The 14838-nt window shown below is 40.0% G+C and overlaps 1 protein-coding gene across 1 annotated transcript in view; it reads left to right on the forward strand.

Moving 5' to 3' along the window:
* The window catches only part of med27 (mediator complex subunit 27), a 305523-nt gene that overhangs the window by 108323 nt on the left and 182362 nt on the right, over positions 1 to 14838 (forward strand). The window lies entirely within an intron of this gene.

The raw sequence follows: 14838 nt of genomic DNA on the forward strand, positions 1-14838 counted from the left end.
GTTCATCTGATTTGCTGTACAAACCATGACTATTTTGCAAATAAGTATTCCTGCAAATGAACAACACCTGATGATGGTAGTCCATTAAATGTCCCTAATTTACAGGTTTCACCATACCAGAATCGGAAGATCTCGGGCTGTTTGTGTAAAAATTAAAGAGTTAACTTGTCCTTGTAAGAATACACTAACTCTCTTGGACTCAAAGATTAATATAAGTTTTTTTGCTGGAAAATTAGCTCATTAGTGAGGATCCACAGCTCTGATCATTTAGAAAATGTTTTAGTGCCACTGACTCTTCATCAGTTACTTTAGAATTAGAAAGATGTCTGAATTGTTTCATGTTGCTTCACCAGTGCATCCTGACTATTTGATCCAATGTCTCATTAAAACACATATGCTCCCTAATGATAAAAATAGCAGAGTTTTGTTAAACAGTCAAATAAGAAAAACCCCATGATGCATTCTAATGGAAATATTAGCCGGTCACACATAATTGCTCCCGCTTGTTCCAGGAGAGGGACTATAAATCTTAAAGCGTAATTATTTGTTTTCGTCCTTTTTCTCTGTCCTCCCTCATTGTCTGACTGTTTATAAAACTATAATAATTATCAAAGTAACTGGTTTATTGTTCTTAAAGTGAGTCTGGGGAGGGTACATGGAGACTTAGATATGGAGTAATGATGGCTTTAATATGAATTTAGTTGTGAATCATAACATCCTTTTATATTAGAAAAATCCATAATGTTGTGTGGGTTGTAGTATTCTCATTTATATTTCTAATAAAAGAAAAAATTCCCCATAAATCCCTATTTGGCTTTCTTTCCTGTCTATCTCTGCAGCTTCTTCCAACCTTGGGTGACAGGAACAATCCTCTGCTCTTCAGGGTGACTTCCTTTAATTCACTGCCCCCCCGCCCCCCCCACCTTCCTGTCTTCTGCCTTAGTGAAACTGTCTTCTCTGGATCCTTTTGCTTTGGTTACTTGTCTTTCCGTCCTTTGGAAACCTCCTCAAGTCACTTTGATGGGACACTGGCACTAATATTGGGACAGGCTCCACCTGAACAGGAATGAGATCGTTGTCCTAGCAGAAAGGATATATAGGGGCACTTAACAGGATTTGAAACTAGTAAGATGGGAGAAGGGATCTGGTGAAAATAATATAAATCTGAAGGTAAAAGAAATAGGAGATGAGAGCAAAGGTCAGACCATGGTAAGGATAAGGGTAACATACGAACATGCGAAATAGGAGCAGAAGTAGATCATTCAGCCCCTCAAGCCTGCTCCGTAATTCAGAAAGATCATGGCTGATCTGTTTGTATTACTAATTTCATGTCCACATCTAGCATCACCTTTGATTCTCTTGCCGAACAAGAATCTATCTACCTCCGTCTTAAAGATATTCAATGACCCCACCTCCACTGCCTTCAGAGGCAGAGAGGCAGAGACCATAAATGGTCAGGGAGCAAATATAAAAAATAAAGCTTTAGCTCTGATGAAGAGTCATATGGACTCGAAATGCTGTTTCCCTCTCCACAGATGCTGCCATACCTGCTGAGTTTTTCCAGCATTTCTGTTTTTATTTCAGATTTCCAGCACCTACAGTATTTTGCTTCTATATAAAAAGAATAAAAGTACTGCTAAAATCAAGTAAAATGAACAACTGTTAAAGATGAATTCAACTGCCTTACAGTAACGTAAAGAGCATCCAAAATAAAACAGGAACTGGAGGCAATAACCTGTCGCAAGTTACCAGATTGAATAGGAATAACTGAAACATAGCTACATAAAGAATAGGACTTGCAATCAAATATTGCAGGTTATAACATAATTAGGGTAGGGAAGGAAGGCACTGGGGGTGGGCAGCTGTATTAATTAGAGATAACAATAATTGTAGGAAAGGAACGTAACTAACAGAAGTTTGGAAACAGAATCCATTTGGATAGAAGATATTGTTAATAGGGGTCTGTAGTATACCATTAACGGGGAAAAGGAGGTGGAGGAAGAAATATGTAAACAAATTATGAAATAAGTAAAGGGCATAGAATTAACAACCATGGGCAATTTTACTTGCCCACAAGTTATCTGACAGAGGTAGCAAAATGGGTACAGAGGTGAGGCTTTTACAGTATATGCAGGACTCCTTTCTTACCCAGTATGTAAAAGATCCAATGAGAAAAGGAACACTACTGGATCTAATAATGTGAATGGACTGGAACAAGTGAGAGAAGTAAGTGTAGGGGAACTTTTAGCCTATAGCGATCACAATATAAGATTTAAGATAAAGATTGCGAAAGGTAGACGTAAGACATCAACCAGGTAATAAATTCAAGAGTAGTTAATTTTAAGGGGATGGGAATGAAAATGGGGAAAGTAAACTGGAAAAATTTACTGACAATAGAACAGCATTGTGAACATATGAACAAGGAGCAGGAGTAGGCCATTTAATAAGATCATGGCCTATCTGATAGTAACCTCAAATCTGCATCCCGCCTACCCCTGATAATCCTTGCTTACCAAGAATCTATCCACCTCTGCCTTAAAAATATTTAGACTCTGCTTCCACCACCTTTTCAGGAAGAGAGCTCCAAAGACTCATCACCCTCAGAGAGAAAATTTTGCCTCATCTCCATTTTAAATGGGCGGCCCCATATTTTCAAATGGTGACCTCCTGGTTCTAGATTCTCCCAGAAGAGGAAACATCCTTTCCACGTCCATCCTGTCAAGATCCTCCAGAATCTTTTATGTTTCAATCAAGTCATCTCTTACTCTTCTAAACTCCAGCAGATACAAGCCTAGCTTGTGAAACCTTTCCTCATAACACAACCCGCCCATTCCAGGTATTGGTCTGGTAAACCTTCTCTGAACTGCTTCCAATGCATTTACATACTCCTTTAAATAAAGTGACCAATACTGTACATAGTACTCCAGATGTGGTCTCACTAGTGCTCTGTATAACTGAAGCATAACCTCCCTACTTTTGTATTCAATTCCTCTCGTAATAAATGATAACATTCTATTAACTTTTCTAATTACTTGTTGTACTTGCACACTAGCCTTTTGCGATTCATGCATTACGACACCCAGATCCTTCTGCATCTCAGAATTCTGCAATCTCTCTCCATTTAGATTATATGCTTCTTCTTTATTCGCCCTGCCAAAATGGCTGTTTTCCTATTTTCCCATATTATACTCCATTTGTCAGATCTTTGCCTGCTCACTTAACCTATATATATCTTTTTGTAGCCTCCTTATGTCCTCTTCACAACTTACTTTCCTACCTATCTTTGTGTCATCAGCAAATTTGGCAACCATCCTATCCATCCCTTCATCCAAGTCATTTAAAACTGTGATCAAAAGAGTCTAGGGAAAAATATCTCACTAAAAAACCAGAACAAACCAGCCAATAATGACACACCATGGAAGAATAAATAACTTGGGGGGGAAAATTTAAAACTAAGGAAAAGACGTCCACTAAGTACTTGGATAACAAAGCACAGGATGACAAAGATATACGGAAGGTCAGGAAAGAAGTCAAAGAGAAGCTACAAAATTAGATCATCAAGGAATATAGAAAGGAATGTAATGTATTTGACTGATACATAAGGATCACGAAGGATACTCAAGATAAACTTACAGATAACAAGGTGAAATATTAAATAATTACTTTGGCTCTGTATTCATCAGGGAGTCTAACATGGTGAACATTATATCTTTTTTGGCCTCGTCTTCTGAAGACATTTAAGTCAAAAGTAGGAGCGATAATAAACTAATCAAACTTGGAGAGGTTAAGAACCTTGGTCTGATTGGGTTGCAAACAAACCATTAAAAGAAGTTAGAGGAGATAGGAACAACACACATTACATTACATATATGTAAAAATTTAATTGGAAAAGGGAATAGTGCCAGAGGGCTGGTGGACAACTAATGTGATTCTTATATATACACGAGTCCAGGGAACAATAGGCCAATTAGCTTAACATGAGGTAGAAAAGATAACTGAATCCTTACTTGATGTAAGAGATAAAAACCCAGAAACTGAAAATATAATAGAATAGTCAGCACAAATCCCCAAAGGAAAGGTATTGCTTGACCAATCTTAGTGAATGCTTTGAGAAAGTAACAGTAGATTACGGTAGTGCAATAGATGCAATATATTTGGATTTTCAAAAATCCTTCATTAAGGCATCACATGATAGACTTTTATGATTTAGGATCAGAACATATGGAGTTGGGGACAAGTAGCAGATGTATAAAACAAAGGCTACAATACAGTGTAGGGTATAAAGGTAGCTATGGTGAGATGTGATTTCCCACATGGCTCAGTGCTAGGACCACTGTTCACCATTGACATAAACAATTTTGAATTGGAAGCACAATTTCAAACTGGACGTGGTTAATTTAGAGGAGCAATGCAGCAAAGTAGAGGAAAATGTTAATAAACTTGCAGAATGGGTGTTTATTTGGTAAATGTACTTCATTATAGATGAAAACAAAAATACCTGGAAAAACTCAGCAGGTCTGGCAGCATCTGTGGAGGGGAATACAGTTAATGTTTCGAGTCCGAATGACCCTTCAACAGAACTAAGTAAAAATAGAAAAGAGTTGATATATAAGTTGGTTTAAGGGGTTGGGGGGGCGGGGGGCGGGGGGTGGACAAGAAGAGCTGGATAGAGGGCAAGTGATAGGTGGAGATAACCAAAAGATGCCACAGACAAAAGGACAAAGAGGTGTTGAAGGTGGTGATATCATCTAAAGGAATGTGCTAATTAAGGGTAGAAAGCAGGACGAGCAAGGTACAGATAGCCCTAGTGGGGGTGGGGTGGGGAGAAGGGATTGAAATAGGCTAAAACATAGAGATAAAACAATGGATGGAAATACACTTAAAAATAATGGAAGTAGGTGGGAAAAGAAAAATCTACATAAATTATTGGAAAAAACAAAAAGGAGGGGAAAATCAGAAAGGGGGTGGGGATGGAGGAGAGAGTTCATGATCTAAAATTGTTGAACTCAATATTCAGTCCGGAAGGCTGTAAAGTGCTGAGTCGGAAGATGAGGTGCTGTTCCTCCAGTTTGCGTTGAGCTTCACTGGAACAATGCAGCAAACCAAGGACGGACATGTGGGCATGAGAGCAGGGTGGAGTGTTGAAATGGCAAGCGACAGGGAGGTCTGGATAATGCTGGCGGACAGACCGAAGGTGTTCTGCAAAGCGGTCACCCAGTCTCCCCGTTACTTGCCATTTCAACACTCCACCCTGCTCTCATGCCCACATGTTCGTCCTTGGCTTGCTGCATTGTTCCAGTGAAGCTCAACGCAAACTGGAGGAACAGCACCTCATTTTCCAACTAGGCACTTTACAGCCTTCCGGACTGAATATTGAGTTCAACAATTTTAGATCATGAACTCTCTCCTCCATCCCCACCCCCTTTCCGATTTTCCCCCTCCTTTTTGTTTTTTCCAATAATTTATATAGATTTATCTTTTCCCACCTACTTCCATTATTTTTAAGTGTATTTCCATCCACTGTTTTATCTCTACCTTATAGCCTATTTCGATCCCTTCCCCCCACCCCACCCCCACTAGGGCTATCTGTACCTTGCTCGTCCTGCTTTCTACCCTTATTAGCACATTCCTTTAGATGATATCACCACTTTCAACACCTCTTTGACCTTTTGTCTGTGGCATCTTTTGGTTATCTCCACCTATCACTTGCCCTCTATCCAGCTCTTCTTGTTCCCCCCTCCACCACCCCTTAAACCAACTCACCTCTTTTCTATTTTTACTTAGTTCTGTTGAAGGGTCATTCGGACTCGAAACGTTAACTGTGCTCCTCTCCACCGATGCTGCCAGACCTGTTGAGTTTTTCCAGGTATTTTTGTTTTTGTTTTGGATTTCCAGCATCCGCAGTTTTTTTGCTTTTATCTTCATTATAGATGGTTCATTTTGGTAGAAAGAATAAGAAGTCCGCATATTACTTGGAAAATAAATGCCTATATGGAGCAGAGGAACAGAGATCTGCGGGTGCAGATACACAAATCGCTAAAAGTGGCAATGTAGGTTAATAAAATGATTATAAGGCAAACAAAGCACTGCGGTTGCTTTTGAGAGAGGTATTATTGAAAACCAGTGAAATTATGTTAGCCTTGTATAGAACCTTTGTTAGACCATTCTTTGAATACTTTGCACAGTTTTCATCTCCATATTATAAAAAGGGTATAGAGGCACGGGAGAAGTTCAAAAAGATTTATTAGAATAATGCCAGAATTGAGACAGTGTTGTTAATAAGTCTAGGGATTCGAGAGAAATCTCTTTACCCAGAGAGTGATTAGAATGTGGAATTTGCTACCACTGGGAACAGTTGGAGGGAATAGCATGGTTGCATTTAAGAGGAAACTAGATAAGCATATGCGGGTGAAAGGAATAGAAGGGTGCCTTGATTAGGTTTGATACAGGATGTCAGGAGGTTGTGCAGAGCATCAATACTGGAATGGGGCTGTTTCTGTGCTGGAAATATTTTGTAATCTTTATTTTCCAATGCCCTCAATCACCTTCCCATGATCTTTGGCTGTTGCTGTATATCTTTCGCTATGAGGCATCTTACCATGTGAAAAGTGGTATCTAAATGCGTGCTGCTTATTGGTTGTTTAGTTTGCTTTTAGCTCAAAATATAGAAGCTGACATAGTGCACCGCAGTACCATTGCTATTTAAACTGGAATTCAAAGCTCAGTCTCATCGTGCCTTTTTATATAGACTTGGTAGAATCTCTCCCCAGGTGAGCAAACTGAGCCCATCTTGCATCACCGAGTGCCCTTTATTGGGAAGATTGTGGACAATGTTTCCTTTACAACTGAAAACTATATGATCAATAAAAGCAACTCAAAAATTCTAATGAGGGTTGTTGCCTCTGCAAAACGGTTTGAAGTGTCTGGTAATTGGGAGAGCTACTTCACATTGGTCTGTACAATGGTACATGCTCATCTGACAATGTTTGACCTGCTTTTGGATATTGTAGAATTTAAGTGGGGATTATTTTCTAATGTGTGCTTGCTCCATGACTAGCCTTAATTTTTTCCCCATTGGCAGAAGAATTGGGATCTAAGCTTTGTCATTGACCAGAGGCATTGTTCAAGCTGCTCAATGCCAGTGCTGTAATGCTAAGTGTGGCTTTTTGCACAAACAAGTAGAAAACCAAACATTTTGAAGTCTGCAGCAGTAAACAGCTGAGCTTGCATCACTGTAGACACTGCAGTCGAGAAGGATCTGTCTTATGAGCCAAAATAAATTGAGGCCAACTTCTCACTTTCTCACTTCTATAAAAACTCCAGTGCGTATTGCTCTGATTGCAAATTTGAGTGGTACTGATTGAAACTGAAGCTGCTGACATTTTGAAACATTGTCTTTCGAACTTGTTCATCTCAACATTAATTGATTTCTCATTATGGAAATCCAAGCAAAATGAAATATTTATTGCTCCTGAATGAGCAGTTAGTCCAACAGAAGCCTATGGTCAAAGCAAAGTTGATTATATTAAGAGTACCATCAATCTTTGTCAGTGTCAATGTCCTAATCTGTAGTATAGATCTGCTATCATTAGCAAAGTCCACTCAATCAAGTAAATTAGAAGTTGATTAAATAATAAAATGGACACCCTAAAACTGACAGTAAAACCTTTATAGATGATTTCATGGCTATCTTTATTACTTAAGTATTTGATTAGGATTCATGTTTCTTATAGCTTTTTCATGGAAGCTTGAACCGTGCCTGTTTAAAGGAGAAAATGAAATGACTTTTTAACAAACATGCATTTGTTAAATGTTGATTCTGTTTTGGTTTGAAAAACAAGGCAGTGATTTTTTAAAAATAGCTTCTGGAAGTGTTGGTGAGGGTACAACAACTTGTTCAGTGGCTAGGTTTCAGTAATCCTTACGGCATTGAAGATTTTACATCTGACTTTTTTTAATACTTTAGCTTTGTAAGCACTGACTGTCAAATAAACGTGATGAGCATTGGTACACTAGACTTCCTATTCTAGATATACTGGTAAACAATTTGATGCAATTTTGGGTTATTCACTAGTGTTGTTGTCTCTGCTTTCAACTAACTACCATAGAAAAGAACTGAAACTCCAAACTAAAAGAAAAAGGAAAGACTAGTATTTAAATAGCTCCTTTCAGCACCATTAGCGCGCCATAGTATTGTACAGCCAATAAAGTACTTTTGAGGTGCAGTCACTGTTGTGGGAAATGAGGCAGCCTGTTTGTGCACAAGAAGCTCCCACAAATAGTAATATGTCAGTTACCAGACTATCTGTTTTTGTGATTTGATTGAGGGATAAATATTGACAGGGACACCAGGGATAACCCCTCAGCTTTTCTTTTGAAATAATGCTATGGAATCTTTTACGTCCACCTGAGAAGGTAGGCAAGACCTCTTGTTTCACATCTCATCTGAAAGACAGTACCTCCTAGTTGCCCTTGAGAAGGTGGTGGTGAGCTGCCTTCTTGAACCACTGCAGTTCATGTAGTGTAGGTACACCCACAACGCTGTTAGGAAGGGAGTTCCAGGATTTTGACCCAGCGGCAGTGAAGGAATGGCGATATATTTCCAAGCCAGGATGGTTAGTGACTTGGAGGGGAGCTTCCAGGCGGTGGTGTTCCCATCCATCTGCTGCCCTTGTCCTTCCAAATGGTAGTGGTTGTGGGTTTGGAAGATGCTGTTGAAGGAGCCTTGGTGAATTCCTGCAGTGCATCTTGTAGATGGTACACACTGCTGCTACTGTGCATCGGTGGTAGAGGGAGTGAATGTTTGTGGATGTAGTGTCATAGAGGTCTACAGCACAGAAAAAGGCCCTTCGGCCCATTGAGCCTGTGCTGGTCAAACAAGTACCTAACTATTCTAATCCCATTTTCCAGCAGTAGGCCCATAGCCTTGTATGCCATGGCATCGCAAGTGCCAATCAAGCGGGCTGCTTTGTCCTTTACGGTGTCAAGCTTCTTGAGTGTTGTGGGAGCTGCACTCACCCAGGAAGTGGAGTGTTCCATCACACTCCTGACTTGTGTCTTGTAGATGATGGACAGGCTTTGGGGAATCAGGAGGTGAGTTATTCGTCACACGATTTCTAGCCTCTGACCTGCTCTTATAGCCACAATATTTATATGGCTCATCCAGTTCAGTTTCTGGTCAATGGTAACCCCCAGGATGTTGATAGTGGGGGGGATTCAGTGATGGTAATACCATTGGACATCATGGGGCGATGGTTGGATTCTCTCTTGTTGGAGATGGTCATTGCCTGACATTGTGTGGCATGAATGTTACTTGCCACTTGTCAGCCCAAGCCTGAATATTGTCCAGTTTTGCTGCATTTGGACATGGACTGCTTCAGTATCTGAGGAACCGCCAGTGATGCTGAACATTGCGCAATCATCAGCGAGCATCCCCTTATGATGGAAGGAAGGTCATTGATGAAGCAGCTGAAGATGGTTGGGTTGGGCCGAGGACAGTATCCTGAGGAACTCCTGCAGTGATGTCCTGGAACTGAGATGATTGACCTCCAACAACTACAACTCTCTTCCTTCGTGCTAGGTATGACTCCAGTCAGCGGAGAGTTCCCCCCAATTCCCATTGACTCCAGTTTTGACAGGGTTCCTTGATGCCACACTCTATCAAATGCTGCCTTGATGTCAAGGGCAGTCACTCTCACCTCGCCTTGAGTTCAGCTCTTTTGTCCATGTTTGGACAAGGCTGCAATGAGGTCCGGAGCTAAGTGGCCCTGGCAGAACCCAAACTGAGTGCCAGTGAGCAGGTTATTGCTGAGTATGTGCCGCTTGATAGTATGACAACACCTCCTGTCACACTTCTGTGTCTGAATCTGTGTCCATTTGTCCTGCTTCCTCAATTTGGTTTTAAGTGATTTTCTGAACCTACCTTTACTGTAGCCTTTAGTATTTTTTATATTCCTCATTTCTCTTTTCGGCCCTCATAACTTTAAACCTCAGTGCTAGGTATCACCCTCGTGGCTTTTCACTGAATTGCTTCCAGATTTTATGGGCTGGATTTTCGTGGCATTGGGAAGACCTTCAAAAATGGTGGTTGGGATCCGAATGCCCTGCCCCCATTTCTGACAGATCCAATTTTTGCTAGTAGGGGAAAGGGGCTGGGGCATGATTAATACAGGAGGGAAACCTGAACTTGGCAGGCTATTGGAACTCTATGCTGAGTTCAAGCAGACCCAATTTCGGCTGTTGTACAGGATGGGAATCTCAGATTAATGGAGTAGATGTAAATGCTCTTGACGGGTGGATAAGGTTTGTCTAACTATCATGATCCCCTGCTCTTTATACTTGTAAAAAAAAACAGGCTGCAGCTGTCACTATGGAGATGGCATCGAGCGTGTGAGGGGCCATCGGGTTGGTGGGGGGCATTGAGTTGGCATGGATGGTATGAAAAGCCATGAGAATAGGTGGGGGTGTGTGAGGGGCCATAAGGTTGGTGGGGGGCATTGAGTTGGCATGGATGGTATGAGAAGCCATGAGAGTGGGTGGGGGTATGTGAGGGGTCAGAGCTAGAAGGCCTAACAGCTTCCGAAATAACGGTGGCAGAATCCCAGGGAACCGAGGCGGGCTTCTAAGCAGCCCGCTTTGGCACTTGCCCGCCCCTATGACCACTTAAGCTCTGCTACTGGGGTTGGTAGGCCTGACTTCCCCCACCCCCCCAGTGCGAAATTTGTGTTTTGGGTAGTTTTTACCGGTGATTCTCGTGAGTTGGGAAATTTCCCAACTTGAGCCACTTGCCTCGGTAGCAAAACTATGGCCCTGTGTCTCTTTCGAGTCTTGGTGACCGGTGTACAAGATGTGGTCTGACGTCAACTTGTTCTAGATGCAAAAGTAAAAGCACTGCTTACAAGCATATGTTCTGATGTAATTTTACTTAACCTCATGCTGATACAAATTTACCATCTTGCCTTGGATATTCTCTGTGGCACAGTGGTGCTAGTCACTTCTGTAAATGGTTTGAGTGGTGTCACATTTAGGGGTCTGCCTGTATTGCCAGTATCTAACTAGGCAAGAGTGTAACCCAGGGATGAAACAGCATGGGTGTGAAGTGTTGAGCAATTTATTAGCCTCTATTGGCAATTGTTTATTATTTACTGTCTACGGGGCAACAACTTCAAATGTTAGCCATTAGTATTTTAACCATCTGTTGTCTCGGTGCCTTCTCTTAATTTACATGCATTCACTTTACTGTAAAACACAAGCATTTTTAAGTAGCTTTTTTCTTCCTTGGGGTGGTGGTGGTGGTGGTGGTGGGGTGGGAATGGTTAAGAAAAATCCCAAAATCTTTAACAGTTGCCTTGAGAAATGTTGGACCTAGATTCCAAAGAATCCAAGAATAGGGTAATCAAATTTTTCTCAATTATGTGGCCATCTGTTGGAGAATTAAAAATAAAAAATGAAGTAGAATAATTTAAAATCTATGCTTAACAGTAGAAACTGACAGATACTGTAGTAAGATTCACAAATGGGATTTATAACTCTTCCCTGGAATATTTCTCCAACTTCGTAGCCTGAAACTGGCTTGTTGATGAGCTTTGCAGCATTACTTCACAGGGCTGGTTGTAGACTAATTGATTGCTATGCTTAGGTGATGATTTATTTATTATTATATTATGCGACTACCAGAATGGTAGAAGGCAAACTAGATGGGCTTATTTCCGTCAAGCAATTCCTATGTTGTTATGAATATGCCACGATATAGCCAAAGCAGTAAAATACGCCAGAAGAAGTTATGCTTAAAACTGTATAATGCATAACTACATCTAGAATTCAATGGCCAGTCTGGTCACCAAGACACAAGGGAGATAAAAGCAAAATAAGTAGGAGACCCGAGGGAGACACTGAAACCCGAGAGGCAGGGAAGAATTGCCCAACCGATGCTTAACAACAAAGACTGAATTGTGAGAAGCGATTAGAAACTTGGGATTTTCAGCCGTATAAAGGTAAGAAACATAGATTAATCTGAATCCTTAGAATTTTCTTTCACTTTGACATAGAGAAAAGGGGGCACAGTTCAATTGAATAAGAAGCCAGGATGTTTTTCGCTCAAGAGCATAATCAACCACATGATGATGCGTTCTTCTGAAATCATAAGTGCATCTTTTTCTGGATGGGTTGGACCAAATAACCTTTTTCATTTATACCTTTCACATGCAATCTCCTTGAATGATCACTTCTTAATAAAGATCAGGAGCAAGTATCCTGGCTGCTTTTTCTCTCCCTGGTTATAGCATCTTGTGTGATGTTTATCTCAGGTTGAAACAGCTGTGTTTATTCATCAGTTTGTCCCATGTGCCCTTCAGCTATACGGAATATAATATAAGAAACTTATTAAGGCATGTTCCACTTGCCTTCCACTTCCAGTTCTTCTGAAATTGTCCATATATTAGCTCATACTCAAGCATTTTGAGACAATCTGACGATGTGACAAAGTTCAGGGAAACTGAACTGTATAAATTCAGGGAACTTTCTTCTGTCTTTAAGTGTATTTAAGCAAAACTGAAATTGGGTTTAAATGAAGTCAAAGCACCAACTGCAAAAAATTCAGTGTGTGCAGCCCCAGAAAATACCAACTTGACTTTCTTCTTGTCATCGCCAGATCCAAGGCTTGCCAAGGATTGACTGTAATGCCTTACAAAACAATACTAGAATCTTGTAAATAATTTTAAATTCAAAAGAATTTTTAAAAGAAAATTGATTTAACAGATTTTTGCTCTTATTAATGTGGCCTTATTATGCAGACCATTGCCTACAGCTGGCAAGTTACAGTCCTGAAACTGCACTTGCTTAAGTGATGGGGAACTGTATTGCTGATCTAGATGGGAAGTATAGATTCTGTAACGATGGTAAAACCAGTTCATAATCCAGAATCCATGTTTTCAAAGATTGAAGTATAGAAATCTGTCCCACATACGATATATTGAATCAAAAATTCTGATGCAGTGAAATGACTAGATATTTTGACTTGGGATTCATTCAATGTGAGACAACTGTTTTGCTCTGAGAGATGATCAACTTGGATCACCACAAAGTGGCATAAGAGAGCCCAGGCTGCTCTGTTATACTTTGCATTTAGTATGTTGTTAAACCAGTAAAGTTTAAAAATGCACTATTATACCCTTCTCACAAATTGAAATCTTCTAAAGGAGTTGGAATTGATTGGATCAGTTACGTATTCAACTGTGAGCAGCATCAGCTGGGTTAATGACGAGGCAATTGGATTATTTTGGTTCATTACAATTTTTAATTATGTGCATCACCAAAGCAGAAACATTAACCTGCCAATCTGCAGCAACTGACTAAAACTTTGCTTCACAGAAATCTGTTTCTACATCTGAGCAGCCTATTTAAAAATCATTGTACCACAGTTGAGCTTGGGCAGAATCATAGTGCAGAAATTCTGGATATTTGATGTATGAATATGGAAAGGTATAAATCAAGATAGATTACCTGATCCCAGTGGGTGTTGTATGACACCTTCATTTTCCTACAGAACATTGGCTCATCTTCTGCTACGTTTAAGATTCTTCCTTGCTTTTTTCACTTGTTCATTGACTTTTTGTTTTGGCAGCTTTCTGATTGACAGCCACTGCTTAAAAATATTGCATGTTCAGAAGAAATTTGGAAGCCCAAGTAATATTCAAGTAGATCTCAATTAGTGTTGTCCTGCTCAGTTTATGTGGTTTGAGCCAATAGTGAAAATAGTCCAGTCTGAGAAAATTATCTCATTATTGGTTACCGGTTTTCTTTTTAGTGGGAAAGAGGTCAAGAGAGAAAATGGTGGGTTTCATGGAAAAGTTAAACTCTCAGAATCAGTGAGAGGAGATTCGGGGTGAGGTTGTGAGGATGAATTGGGTTAAGCCAATACTTTGCATACAACTTTATAAGGACTGACTTCAAGAGAATGAGGAAAGGCCTTAACTAAAATTAACTGCGGAATAGAATTCAAGAAAACCTATTGAGGATAAATTAAGAACCTTTAAAGACATAATACTGAATATGTAAGATAAATATGTACCAAGGTCAAGGAAGCCTAGACGAAGCAAATATAACTGTAAGTGAATTAACCAAACAAAATGAGGTAAAACAAAGAAGGGAGGTAAAAACTCTGCAGGGAGAAACACAATAGAAGCCACTGCAAAGACGACAGTGACCTGCAACACAAAAAGCAGTCTGGAAATTCTATATATACAATGGAAGAATCTCTTCCAGTATGAAGGAAGAATGAAATCCCGTAAGGATGCAAAAGCATTTGTACTGTGGATGAATAACCATACGAAGTAGTTATTTTCTGTAAGTAAGCAATATCCATGTCACTGGAATGCACAAAGTACCTCAAAAAAAATAACCCCTGGGATATGTGGTATTTATCTGAGACTAGAAATGGAATCTGAAAAATACTGATGGGGAAAAAAATCATATGAGGAAGTTGATGAAAAAAGGAGATTTGGAACCTTCTTTAAAAGATAGCAAGAAATCCAGGTGAATGCCTTGCATAAATAACTGGCAAAATAATGGAATTGAACAGTAGTAATAAACCAAATGTATGAAAAATTACAGTGAACTTGGACTTAGAAGGGCAAGAAGGACTTCCACATGTTTACCCTTGGCTTGTGTGATATAGGTTTGCAGAGACCTTCTCGCACAGTTCTCAATTTCGGCTGTGTTGCTGTTGAAAAATAGTCAGCAAAGGCCATACACTTCACCACAGTTTGTGAAGGTTGTGGGGAGAGTGATCCTTTGACTGCTTTCATATATTTACTAAGAGCGTTGACAGAGGCTTGAGAG

This window comes from Cetorhinus maximus, chromosome 10 (genome assembly GCF_964194155.1).
Source record: "Cetorhinus maximus chromosome 10, sCetMax3.hap1.1, whole genome shotgun sequence".
In the NCBI taxonomy this organism is placed as follows: domain Eukaryota; kingdom Metazoa; phylum Chordata; class Chondrichthyes; order Lamniformes; family Cetorhinidae; genus Cetorhinus; species Cetorhinus maximus.